Genomic DNA, 13,030 nt, shown 5'->3' with positions numbered 1-13,030 from the left:
AAAACCACCACCATCAACCTGATCCTTATTAATAGATCTTTGAAGTTCTCCCTTTGTGCATTGCCTCCTCTTCTGTGAGGACTCATCATCTCTTGCTTGGGACTATTGCAACAGATTTCTCATTAGAATCCTTCCCACCAGTCTGCACCAGTCCATCTGCCACATTGTGATCACATTTATCTTGATAAAAAAGAAGAGTAGTATAGTGTGTTAGTTGCTCAGTTCAGTTCAGTTCAGTTGCTCAGTCGTGTCCAACTCCTTGCTACCCCATGAATCGCAGCATTCCAGGCATCCCTGTCCATCACCAACTCCCTGAGTTTACTCAGACTCATGTCCATTGAGTCGGTGATGCCATCCAGCCATCTCATCCTCTGTTGTCCCCTTCTCCTGCCCCCAATCCCTCCCAGCATCAGGGTCTTTTCCAATGAGTCAGCTCTTCACATGAGGTGGCCAAAGTATTGGAGTTTCAGCTTCAGCATCAGTCCTTCCAATGAACACACAGGACTGATCTCCTTCAGGATGGACTGGTTGGATCTCCTTGCAATCCAAGGAACTCTCAAGAGTCTTCTCCAACACCAGTTCAAAAGCATCAATTCTTTGGTGCTCAGCTTTCTTCACAGTCCAGCTCTCACATCCATACATGACTACTGGAAAAACCATTGCCTTGACTAGACAGACCTTTGTTGGCAAAGTAATGTCTCTGCTTTTTAATATGCTATCTAGGTTGGTCATAACTTTCCTTCCAAGGAGTAAGCTCAGTCATGTCCAATTCTTTGTGACCCCGTGGACTGTAGCCTGCCAGACTCCTCTGCCCATGGAATTCTTAAATCAATTATTAATTCTCTGCTTTTGAAATACTTCTTGGTGCTCCATGGAAAAAAATTAAAATAATGTGTAAAAATTCTCCCTTTCCACGTTTCACTCTTTGCTCACTCTTGCCACTTCCCCTCTTCTGTGACAGCTGTTTGTCATCGTTCCTTGGACCTGTGAGCGCCTTTCGTAATCATGCTGCTTTTGAACAGGTTTTTCTCTCCCTGGGTCCGCCTCAGTTTTTTAGTCCAAATTTCTCCTTGAAGACCCTCTTCAAAATCACTTTGTGAAAGTTAACTCCTGGCAGAATTAGTGCTCATTTCCTCTAAATTCTCACAGGTCTTAAATCTTTCTAAAGGGCAAAAGTTTTAAATTTCTACAAGATCTGACTTATCCATTTTTCCTTTTATGATTTGTGCTTTTTGTATCTTAAGAAATCTTTGCCTAACCCATAGTCACAGAAATTTTCTCTTGTTTTCTTCTAGAAATTTTAAAGTTTTGCATTTTGCATTTAAGTCTAGGATCCCTTTTAATTTGGGGGGGGGTGGTATAAGATGTGAGGTATGGGTTGAAGTTTTACACATGGACGTCCAGCTTTTCCAACACATTTGTTGAAAAGACAATCCTTTCTCCATTGATTGCTTTTCACGTCTTTGTCAAAAATCAGCTGACCATATTTCTCTTTTTTTTTAATTATGTAGGTTTTGGGTCACTCAGTCATGTCCAACTCTTTGTGACCCCATGGACTATACAGTCCATGGAATTCTCTAGGTCAGAATACCTGAGTGGGTAGCCTTTCCCTTCTCCAGGGGATCTTCCCAACCCAGGGATTAAACCCAGGTCTCCTGCATTGCCGGCGGATTCTTTACCAGCTGAGCCACAAGGGAAGCCCAACTGACCACATTTGTCTGAATCTACTTCTGGACTCTCAATTCTGTCACACTGATCTACGTGTTTATACTTTGACCAAATGTGACACTGTCTTAACTGCCTTACCACTGTGTGCTTAATCTTTCAGTCGTGTCCGACTCTTTGCGATCCCATGAACTGTAGCCTACCAGGGTCCTCTGTCCATGGGGATCCTCCAGGCAAGAATAATGGAGTGGGTTGCCATTTCCTTCTACAGAGGATCATCCCAATGCAGGGATTGAGCCCTCATTGCAGGTGGATTCTTTACCATCTGAGTTACCGGGAAACCCTTAATCAATTGCCTCATAATTAATTAGTTTTATAATTAATTGATTACTGCCTTAATTAATTGCCATAGCTTTACACTAAATCTTGAAATAAGGCACTGTGAGTCTTCCAAATTTGTTCTTTTCAAAATTGTTTTGCCTATTCTAGTTCCTTTCTTTTTCTGTACCAAAAAACCCCCCAAAACCCTACTGGGATTTTGATTACCTTGAATCTAGTTGCAGTTTGAGGAAACTAAACTGGTAACAACATGCTGAGTCTTAATTCATGAACACATTTGATTTCTCTTACCAGTCTTGCAGAGTTTGGGGCATACAGATCCTGCACATGCTTTGCTAGCTTTATTCCCAAGTTTTTGGGGGTGCTGTTTATTGTAAATAATACTTTCTAAAATTTTAAAATTCCAGTTATTCTTTAGTAGATTAAAAAAAAATACAGTTAAACTTTATATGTTGATCTTAAATTTGCAAAACTGATTTAAAAATTTTTTTAAATGGGAATTCCCTGGCAGTCCAGATGGTTGGATGGCATCACCGACTCACTGGGTTTGGGTGGACCCGGGAGTTGGTGTTGGACAGGGAGGCCTGGCGTGCTACAGTTCATGGGGTCGCTGAGTCGGACACGACTGAACAACTGAACTGAACCAGTAGTTAGGACTCCGGCTTCCCCTGCAGGGAGGCAGGGAGCACAGGTTCACCCTCTGGTCGAGTAGCCAAGATCCTGCAATGCAGCCAAAAAAACAAACAATAGATTCTTAAAAAATCAGATTCCATAGGATTGTCTATGTAGAAAATGATGGCAGAAAAAGCATTTAGTTTCATTGATTTTTCTCCTTTGTTGACAGTTTTATTGATTTCTGCTATTTTCATTAATTCCCTTTTCAGTTTGATTTTGGTTTATTATGCTCTATTTTTGTCTATTCTCATATGGTGGAAGCCTAAATTGTTGGTTTGAGACTTCTTTTCTTTTTTAAAAAAGATATTTTTGATGAGGATCATTTTTAAAGTCTTTAGAATTCGTTACAATATTGCTTCTGTTTTATGTTTTGGGTTTTTGGCCCTGAGGCATGTGGGATCTCAGCTCCCCAGCTAGGGATCAAACCCACACCCACCCGCTGTATTCGAAGGTGAAGTCTTAACCACTGGACCGCCAGGGATGTCCCCTCTATTCTTTTCTGCTCTAAGCACTTAATGTTACAAACTTCTCTCTAAGCCCTGCTTGGCTATATCCAACAAATTTTATTTTTATTATTTGGTTTTTTTCTTTGATTTCAAAAGTTTTTCAAATTTCTTTGGGTGCTTTCTTTTTGGTCCATGAGTTATTTAGAATCATATTTCAAATTTTTCAGATATTTGGGGATTTTCCGGACATCTGTCCTTTATTGATTTCTGCTTTGTATAATTTCAGTTCTTTTAAATCTATTAAGGTTAGCTTTATTGCCCAAAATCTGGCTGATCTTGATTAATGTCCCAGTGTACTTTAAAAGAAAGTTGGATTTTGCTGTTTTGTGGATTGTTGTATAAATTTCAGTTAAAGCAAGTTGGTTGTTAGTGTTGTTCAGATTTTGTCTCATTACTGATTGTCTGTTTACTTGTTCTGTCAATTACTGAGAGAGGATTTCCTGTGTTTCCAAATATATTTGTGGATTTGTCTGTTTTGTTTTTCATTTCTGTCAGTTACTGCTTTGTGTATTTTGAGCTCTGTTTTTATATGTGTACACATTTAGGATCGTTAAGCCTTAGTGAATTGACCTTTTTATCAGTATATAATATCCTTCTTTATCCTTGGTGAAAGTGAAAGTGAAGTTGCACAGTCGTGTCTGACTCTTTGCGACCCCGTGGACTATAGCCTACCAGGCTCCATGGGATTCTCCAGGCAAGAATACTGGAGTGGGTTGCCATTTCCTTCTCCAGGGGATATTCCCGACCCAGGGATCGAACCTAGGTCTCCCACATTGCAGGCGGACGCTATAATCTCTGAGCTACCAGGGAAGCCCCATTATCCTTGGTAGTAATCCTTATTCTGAAGTCTGCTTTGTTATTATAGCCACTTTAGGTTTCTTTTGATGGGTTGCATATATATCTTTTTCCATCCTTTGACCTATCTGTGGCATTATGTTTAAAGTATTTTGTAGACAGTACATAGTTCAATTTTGTCATTTTTTTAAAACTCTAATCTCATAATCTCTGTCTTTCAATTAGTTTGTTTAGACCATTTATATTTAATATAATTATTGATATAGTTCAATGTTTCATTCTCTGTTTCCTGTTTTCCCTCTTTGTTATTGTTCCTGTCTCTTTCCTATCTTTAAAAAAATTATTTGAACTTTTTACTATTTTATTTTAAAATTTATCTCTGGGTTTTTTGTTTTTCTTTTTTTTGGCTGTATCTTTTCATATTATCTTTTTAGTGGTTGACTTAGTGATTACAATCCATTTAGTTAATATTTTTACTACATAAAATGCCAAAACCTAAAAACCATAGAGATCTCTTTACCCTTGCTCTTATGTTATATATATTTGACCTGTTGAAAGCCCTGATAGAGAAATAATTTTTTCTTACAACCATCATACATATTCTAAATAATTTAATAGGAGCAAAATAGTCTGTTATATTTACCCAGATATTTACAATTGCTCTTGTACTTCCTTTATTCCTCATATTCCATGTTTCCCTCTGGTATCATTTCCTTTCAGCCCAAAGAAGTATTCCATTTTTAAAACTTTTTCTTTGGCTTTCAGTCATGTAATTATTTCTCTGGATAAGGTTCATCCTGTTTGGAGTTTACTGAGCTTTTTGAATCTGTAAAATGTGTATCTTCCCAAATTTGAGAAGTTTGCAGGCATTCTTTTTTGTGCACCAAACTCTTTCTTTCCTTATTGGACTCCAGTTACATGAAAGTAAAATATTTTGATATTATTCGTCAGGTTCCTGAGTTTCTGTTTATTTTTTTCAATCTTTTCTTCCTCTCTGTTCTTCAGATTGTATCATTTCTATTGGTCCATCTTCAAGTTCTTTGACATTTTCACCTTCTCAATTTACTACTGAGTCTATCCAGGGAGTATTTTTTATTTCAGATATTTTCAAATACTCTTTTCAACTCTAAAATTTGTATTTGGTTCTTTTTTCTAGTTCCAGTTTCTCTGCCTAGAACTTAACATGTTTCCATTCATTTCCAAAGTATGTTTATCTTACCTCAGGGAGCATGGTTATGATAGCTGTCTTCGAGTCTTTGATATCTCAACATCTGAGTCACCTTAGAGTGGCATCTGCTCATTATCTTTTCCCTTTGAAAACTGGTCACATTTTTCTGGTTCTTTAATATATTGAGCAATCTTGAATTGTATCCTGCACATTTTGAGTACAATACGTAAGACTCTGGGTTTCGTTAAAATCCCCTGGAGAATATTGGTTTGCTTTGCTTCAGCAAGCAGTCAGACCTTAAGTTCTAGCTCACCTTTGAGTGGTGGTCTGATGTTAGTTCAGTTTTCAAAGCCTTTGCTCTGCTTCTTTGGATCTGACTCAGCAGTTAGTCTGAAACTTGGATGCACGGTAGACTTTGTTATAGTTTAGGTCTCAAAGACTTTGCTGTACTGGTTTGGGTCTCTTCTGCATATGTGCAGTTTAAGCATGAAACTAGGATTTGTGTGGGTTTATGCACAGAATTAGAGGACACCACTCTTCAATTCTCTCTTCTCTGGGAATTTCCCTACATGCCCAACTCCCAGGGTTTCCTTTCCTGGTCATTTGGACTAGAAAGCTGAAATTTTCCTTGGACTTTTAAAAAACTGCCCGTGCTTTAATATGATTCTGTGTAACTGGGACTGCCCCTGGGGCAGTGCAATGAGAGAGGAGGGAAAAAAAAAGAACAGGTAATTTTCCTACACATTGTCCCTCAGCTTTATTGAGATATAATTGACATACAGCATTTTCTGCTCTTCATGCAATAGGAGCTCGTGGCCCACCCAGGTTCCTCTGGTTCTCCAAAAAGACAGGCGTTTGTCCAGGTTTACGATGCTGGGTTTACTGCTTCTGTGTTGCAGCTCTGTGACTTCGGTTGCCTTTGTGGCAGGGCTGGGAAAGAGAAAGAGAAGAAAAAAGAAATGGCATAGCCTCCGCATACTCTCACCTTGCATAGGTCTCCTTTCCCCACTCCTCTGTCCAGAAAGACAGATTTTCTTGGGAGTTTTGTTATCTGTGTCCTATGCAGTTCTGCACAGGGGCCACCGTCTAGACCTGCCAGGTGATGAGAGGAAAGAAAATGAGGAAACATCTTTCTCTATATAAAGATTGTTATTTCAGTTTGGCGTTCCCTTCCCAGTCTGCCTGTAGTTAGCTAACTTTTCATAGTTTTCTGGTAGTTCCATTTTATGTTTTGTCCAGCGGTTTTAGTTGTAATAAGTAGGTCTAATGGACTTATTTGATCTTAGTTGGCACCAGAAGCCTTTCATGAATTTAAAAAAATGTATTGTCTTAACAAATCACAGTCGTTATTTCTGATCCTCAAACTATTCTATAATGGGCCAATAGAAGCCCCTTCAGTGTTTTGATTTTGATTGTGATTGCATTGAATTCATAATTAACTTTAAGGGAGAATTGTTATCTTTACTATATTGTCTTCTCATCCACTTATGGACTGTAATATTGTTCTACTTATTCAGATCTTATGTCTTTTAATATCTTACTATTTTTCCACATAGATAATCTTTATTATAGTCTTAATAGTATTTTTTTAGTATTTTAAATACAATTTTCATGATACCGTTCTCTCATTAGTTACATATATGGCATTGGTTGGTTTTCATGTCTTCAGTGCATTTGGCATTTTTGTTTGAATTTATTTATTTATTTATTTTATTTGTGGTTTCACTGCATCTTCGTTGCTGCGCATGGCTCTCTCTAGTTGGAGCGAGCTGGGCTGCTCTTCGGTGCGGCACGTGGTCTTGGCGCGGTGGCTTCTCTCCCTGCAAACATGGGCTCTAGGCACCTGGGCTTCAGTAGTTGTGGCTCGCGGACTCTAGAGCGACGGCTCAGTAATTGTGGCGCGGGGGCTTAGTTGCCCCATGGCATGTGGAATCTTCCTGGACCAGGGATTCTTATCATGGGAAGTCTTGGCATTTTTGTTGAATTTTTATTTTAACGGTTTTTCTACCTGATTCCCTTGCATTTTAAAACAGATAATTGTATCTTCTAAAACTAACGGTAGTTTATCTTTCTCTTTCTTGGGGGTAATTTATCTTATTGGCTCAGGCCTCTGTTGTTTAATGATGGCAAGCATCTCAGCCTTCTCCTTGATAGTTAGTAAAATACGTAGTGTTGGAAATATATTTGTCAGTTTCTAATATACTGTACTCTTTAAGAAAATGTCCTTCTCTTTTAAAGTCCTTAAAGGTTTTTTTTTTTTCCATTAACAATAAGCATTAAATTTTGTCAGATGCTTTTTTGAGTTGCTTCTGAAAAATCTGCTTTCTTTATTCCCACATTAATCTGTTACTTGATTTCCTAATGCTGAACCTCCTTTTTAAAATTTCTACCATTAACTCTGCTTCGTCATGATGAATCGCTTTAGTCCTTTGTAGGATTTAAGTTGCTAGTATTTTGTTTGGGATCTTTACACCTAGATTCATAAATGGGATTAGTGTATAGTGTTTTTGTTCACTTTTGTTTTCAGGAATTTGATAACCTTATAAATTGAATTAGGAAAGCTTTTATATTTGTTTAAATTTGAAAAAGTGTGAGATATATCTGGGATTTGGTAGAACTTTCTAAGAATACATCTGAGACTTTCCAGTTTTTTCCTGATAGTTTGATCTATCTGGGTCAGTTTATTTATTTATTTTCTAGTAAAATGATTTATTTGATTTAGGTTTTAAAATTCGTTGTTATAAAATTGTACATAATGTTTCCTCAAAAGTTTTCAGTCTTCTCTGTTCTGCAGTTTCAGTTCCCTTTCTTTCTTTTCTTTTTTTTGTTTTCTTTCTTGTTTTGATTATCATTTGAATCTTTTTCCTTATCAATCTATGGAACATTTGCCTGTTTAATGGTTCTTTTTAAAGAACCTGTGTACTTTTTCTTCTTTTGCTCCTATTACTTTTTACTCACTTTTTCTTAATTTCTGCTTTTATCAGCTCTTTTCCCTCATATTCCCTGGGTTGAATAATCTTTCACTGGCCAGTGTATTTTTTTGCTGCTTTCTCATGAGTGGATTAAGGCTGTAAGTTTCCCCCACACCCACACTGCGACTTTATTCCTCTGGCTTCAATTTATGTTTCTCACTCTCCTTTCTAAATGGTTTGTCATTTTAGTTTTGATTTCCTTTTTAACCCAATAATTATTAAGAATAGTGGATTTTTGCCTGTTTCCTAGTAGGTTTTTGGAGTTTTTTTTTGTTTTTATTCCTTTATTACTATTAATAATTTATAGCCCTGCTGGTAGTCCTTTATTATTAATTTATGGCCCTGTTGTATTGTAGTCAAAGGAATATGGCTTAGGTAATGCCTACATTTTGAAATTTATGGAAATTTTGTTAGTAGCTTGGTAACTGTCAATTTTTGTAAATGTCCCATGAATATCAAGTGCTAATAGATTTTATTGGTAATATTGTTCCAACCCTTTATATCTTTATTTTTTGTTTAATATAATAAATGACATTAGGTTATTTAAGGAAAATGTATATATATGTTGCAGGTATAATAAATGATAGGTCTGGAATTTGCCTTAAACTATCCCAGCAAATATAAAAGGGGTGACAGAAAAATAAAAGAAGTATATCAAAATGTTTATGGTATATGAGGGTTTGTATTCTCTAATTTTATGTATGTTTGAAATTTTTAATAAAATTTTTAAAAAATCCTCCCTATACTTATTTGTTTTTAGATTGCTTGATCTGTTGATTCCTGAAAAAGGTGTGTTAAAATATCCAACTATGTTTTATTGCTTTTCTAATTCTGTTCCCTTGATGTTTTAAACCCATGTAATTGGGTACATAAAATTTTACTACATTTATATTTCCTTTTATCATAGTAAAATCTTTTTCACATTTTACATTTCTGTTTTTAATATTGCTATAATAATCTTACTGTTAGAATTTTTAGTATATTTTCTATATCCCTGTTCTTTCAGAACATTTTTTCTTGTGAGCTATAACTTACGTGTGTGTGAGTGTGCATGCTTAGTCACTCAGTCATGTCCGATTCTGCAACCCCATGGATTATAGTCCTCCAGGTTCCTCTGTCCGTGGGATTTTCCAAGCAAGAATACTGGAGTGGGATTCCATTTCCTTCTCCATTTCCTTCTTCCTTCTGGACCCAGGGACTGAACTCGGGTCTCCTGCATTGCAGGCAGATTCTTTACTGCCTGAGCTGCCAGGGAAGCCCCTCATAACTTCTGTATGAAAATATAATACACATAAGGAAAACACACATGAAGTTTTCATACATATGAAAATGTGGATATTAATTAAGACATATTCCCTGACCACAATGCAGTAATTTCGTAAAAGAAAAGCAGAAAGAAAAAAAGAACGAAAAGATAAAAAAGTGAGTTTTTCTTTCTAAAAGTTCTAAATAACTTTTGATAACTTCTGAATAACTCATGGCTTTAAAAGGAAATTAAAACTGAAATAACAAACCACTTAGAACAGTGGAACATTATATTTTGAAACCAATGGAATGTGCCAAAAGTGAGTGGGGCAAAGAAGAAATACTACTGTGTTAAATGCTACTCATTTGAAAGCAAGAAAGTTCAAAAATAGAGTATTAAAGTAGATCATAATCTATAGAACTAAACACTGTCTGACTTGGATGATAATCACATCCATGCTTTTATAATTTTACCACCTGCGTATGTATTTTCTTTGGCTCATTTTAAAACTTCTCATAAAGGATATCATACAGTATTGATAAGTTTTTCCTTTCACTAATTTGGAAGCTATTCTTTTTATAAAATATTTTCCTAACTTTTTTATTACGGAAATTTCAAGCAGAAAGTTATAAAGCTTGATATAATTAAACCAGTTCATGGATCATTCAGTTTCAATAATGATCAACACCGGGTCAGTCTTCATTCTTACCCCTCACCCCCTGATGACTGTGATGAAATATTTCTGTTCTTTTCCTGATTATATTAGGGATTACAGTATGCATCTTCACCTCTTCGAAATCTGTTAGTATCTTATTTTTCTCCTGAACAACATAAAGACTCTGAGCATTAAAACTCCATTTTATGCTCTCCTAACTTTATTGGTAGATACCATGTATTTTAATACTTGTTTTTTTTTCCATTTTGGCCATGCCACACAGCTTGTAAGATCTCATTTCCTCAACCAGGTATTGAATTCAAGCCCCTAGCAGTAGAAGAGAGAAGTCCTAACTACTGGGACTGTCAGGGAATTCCCCTGTGTATTTTAATTCTATCCTGTTTTCTAATTAATACTCAATAAGAAATAGTTTTTTAAATAGTCAATGATTATTTAGGTTTATTTATACATTTACCTTGGTAGCTCAGCTGGTAAAGAATCTGCCTGCATTGCAGGAGACCCCAGTTTGGTCCCTGGGTCAGGAAGATCCCCTGGAGAAGGGATGGGTTACTCACTCCAGTATTCTTGAACTTCCCTCGTGGCTCAGCTGGTAAAGAATCTGCCTGCAATGCAGGAGACCTGGGCTCAGTCCCTGGGTTGGGAAGGTCCCCTGGAGGAGGGAGATTCTTGCCTGGAGAATCCCCATGGACAGAGGAGTCTGGCGGGCTACAGTCCATGGGGTCACACAGAGGCGGACATGACCGAGCGTGCACACATTTACCATGTAGTCCTCCATTCTTTCCTGCACCTCATGTCTTCTCCTTGGGATGACTGTGCTTATGACTAAAGCATGTCCATTACAGTTCCCTTTTCTGAGTCTGCTGGTGGCAGTATCTCTGTTTTTGTTTCTAGATAGCTATGTGATTTGTTTTGCCATGTAACTTAGAAACAGTGTATTTTTAAAACTCTATGACATTGGTGTAGTAAAATCCCCTTTATTCCTTCATTTATCCATTATTTATAAGAACAGTGTTTCCCATTATTTATAAGAACAGTGTTTCCCAGTGGATAAAAATAAAATTGGTTATAAAACTCATGTCAATATGTAATACCCATGAATTCATAAATGAATAATTTTTAAATGCCACATCCACTCAAAAGATGCATTCTTTTTACATTTACATTTGTTTTATATTACACTGGAAAAACATTACTTTGGATCTACTGTACAAGTATTATAATGTTAGAAGTGTTTAATATAGAGAACCTTCTGGTCACAAGACATAAAATTTTTTTTTTTCATTTATGGACATTTTTGATGGGCTTCCCTCAGTGTGACTATGTGTTGAAATAATACTTTGGATATATTTGATTAAATTTTTGAGGAAGAAAGCATGATACATAGTTATAGTAACATAAAAATATGTTAGAACAGGGGAGTTCCCCGGTGGTCCAGTGGTGAAGAAGCCACCTTGCAATGCAGGGGACAGGGGTTCGATCCCTGGTTGGGGAACCAAGATCTGATGTGCCTTGGGCAACCTAAGTCTGCTTGCCACATAGAATCCTGTGTGCCATGCTTTACATTTTGAGAAGTGGCCAAACTGTTTTCTGAGGTGGCTGTATCATTTTACATTCTCTCCATCAAGGTACAAGGGTTCTAGCATCTCTGCTAGTATGTTTTTTTTTCTGTATTTTTAGAGCCATCCTAGTAGGTTAGACTGCAATTATCTACCGAAGTTGCATTGATCTAATGCAACTGGCTTATAGTGTTGGGTGGCCTTTCATGTGCTTATTGACAGTTTTTATATCTTTTGGACAAACAGGTCTCACTCACGTTTTAAATTGGGTTATTTGTCTTTCTTTTTGAGATTTAAGAGTTCTTTATTCTGGATACAAATATCTGGCAGATGTATAATTTGTAAACAGTGTTTCCCATTCTGTAGGTTATCTATCCAGTTTTGTGATGGCATCAGCTGTAGTACAAGTTTTCAGTTTTGGTCGAGTCCAACTTACTCTTTTGTTACTTGTAAGGTCATGAAGCTAAGAGTTTTATAATTTTAGCTTTCACGTTTATGACTATAATCTGCTTTCAGTGAATTTTTGTATATGGTATGAGGTAGACATCCAGTTTTATTCTTAATTCTTATCTAGTTGTCCCAGTACCATTTGTCAAAAAGCCTTTTCATGCTTCCCCCATGGAATGGTTTTGGCACCCTTGTTCACAGTCATTTTACTGTTAATATAGAGTTTACTTTTGGACTTTAGTCTTTTGGTCTGCGTATCTATCCTTTGCTACTGTCACACTGCCTTAATTACTAAAGGAGTAATTAAGTTTTGAAATTCAATTACTGTGGTATGATTTGGAATTTCTGAAATGTGAGTCCTCCAAATTTAATCTTCATTTGCAGGATTATTTTGACTGTTCTGACTCTCTTGCTTTTCCATATGAATTTTAGGAGTAGTTTGTTGGTTTCTGCAAAAAAAAAAAAAAAAATCAGCCAGGATTTTTATAGGGATTCTTGTGCTGATTTCTTTTTTTTTTTTATTTTTGCTCATGCTGCACAGTATGGGGGATCTTAGTTCCCTGACCAGGGATCAAACCTGCATCCCTTGCAGTAGAAGCCTGGTATCTTAACACTGGGCCACCAGGGAAGTCTCTGATTAGCTGTTAAACCAAGCATGCATTCCTATGATAAAACTCACTTGGTCATGATGTATACTGCAGTGGGTTACCATTTCCTTCTCCAGGGATCTTGCTGACATAGGGATTGAACCCGTGTCTCCTACATTTTCTGCTTGGCAGGGGGATTCTTTACCACTGAGTCACCTGGGAAGCCCATATACTTCTTTTGTATGTTGAAATATTTGTTCATATTTAGCTAGAGATTTTTGTGTTTATATTCATAAGGGATAGTGGTCTGTAGTGTTTTATGGTGTTTTTGTCTAGTTTAAGTATTGGAATAATCCTGGCCTTGAATGAGTTGGGAAGTATTTCCTCTTATCTCTTTG

At 36.7% G+C, this 13,030-nt stretch overlaps 1 protein-coding gene and 1 long non-coding RNA gene across 10 annotated transcripts in view; one reads left to right on the top strand and one right to left on the bottom strand.

Moving 5' to 3' along the window:
• The window catches only part of QSER1 (glutamine and serine rich 1), a 79,312-nt gene that overhangs the window by 43,166 nt on the left and 23,116 nt on the right, over nucleotides 1–13,030 (top strand). The gene's annotated exons all lie outside the window — the stretch shown is intronic.
• Nucleotides 5,402–13,030, bottom strand: part of LOC139037105 (uncharacterized) — a 50,027-nt gene continuing 42,398 nt past the window's right edge. The window contains exons 3-4 of the long non-coding RNA XR_011489922.1: nucleotides 9,156–9,390; nucleotides 5,402–6,240 (exon numbers count right to left, since the gene is read on the bottom strand). This is a non-coding gene — a long non-coding RNA (uncharacterized lncRNA). The remainder of the gene's footprint in view (nucleotides 6,241–9,155; nucleotides 9,391–13,030) is intronic.

This window comes from Odocoileus virginianus, chromosome 10, assembly GCF_023699985.2.
Source record: "Odocoileus virginianus isolate 20LAN1187 ecotype Illinois chromosome 10, Ovbor_1.2, whole genome shotgun sequence".
In the NCBI taxonomy this organism is placed as follows: Eukaryota; Metazoa; Chordata; class Mammalia; order Artiodactyla; family Cervidae; genus Odocoileus; species Odocoileus virginianus.
Note: the sequence above shows the minus strand (reverse complement) of the source record. Positions and strands in the feature narration are given on the sequence as shown.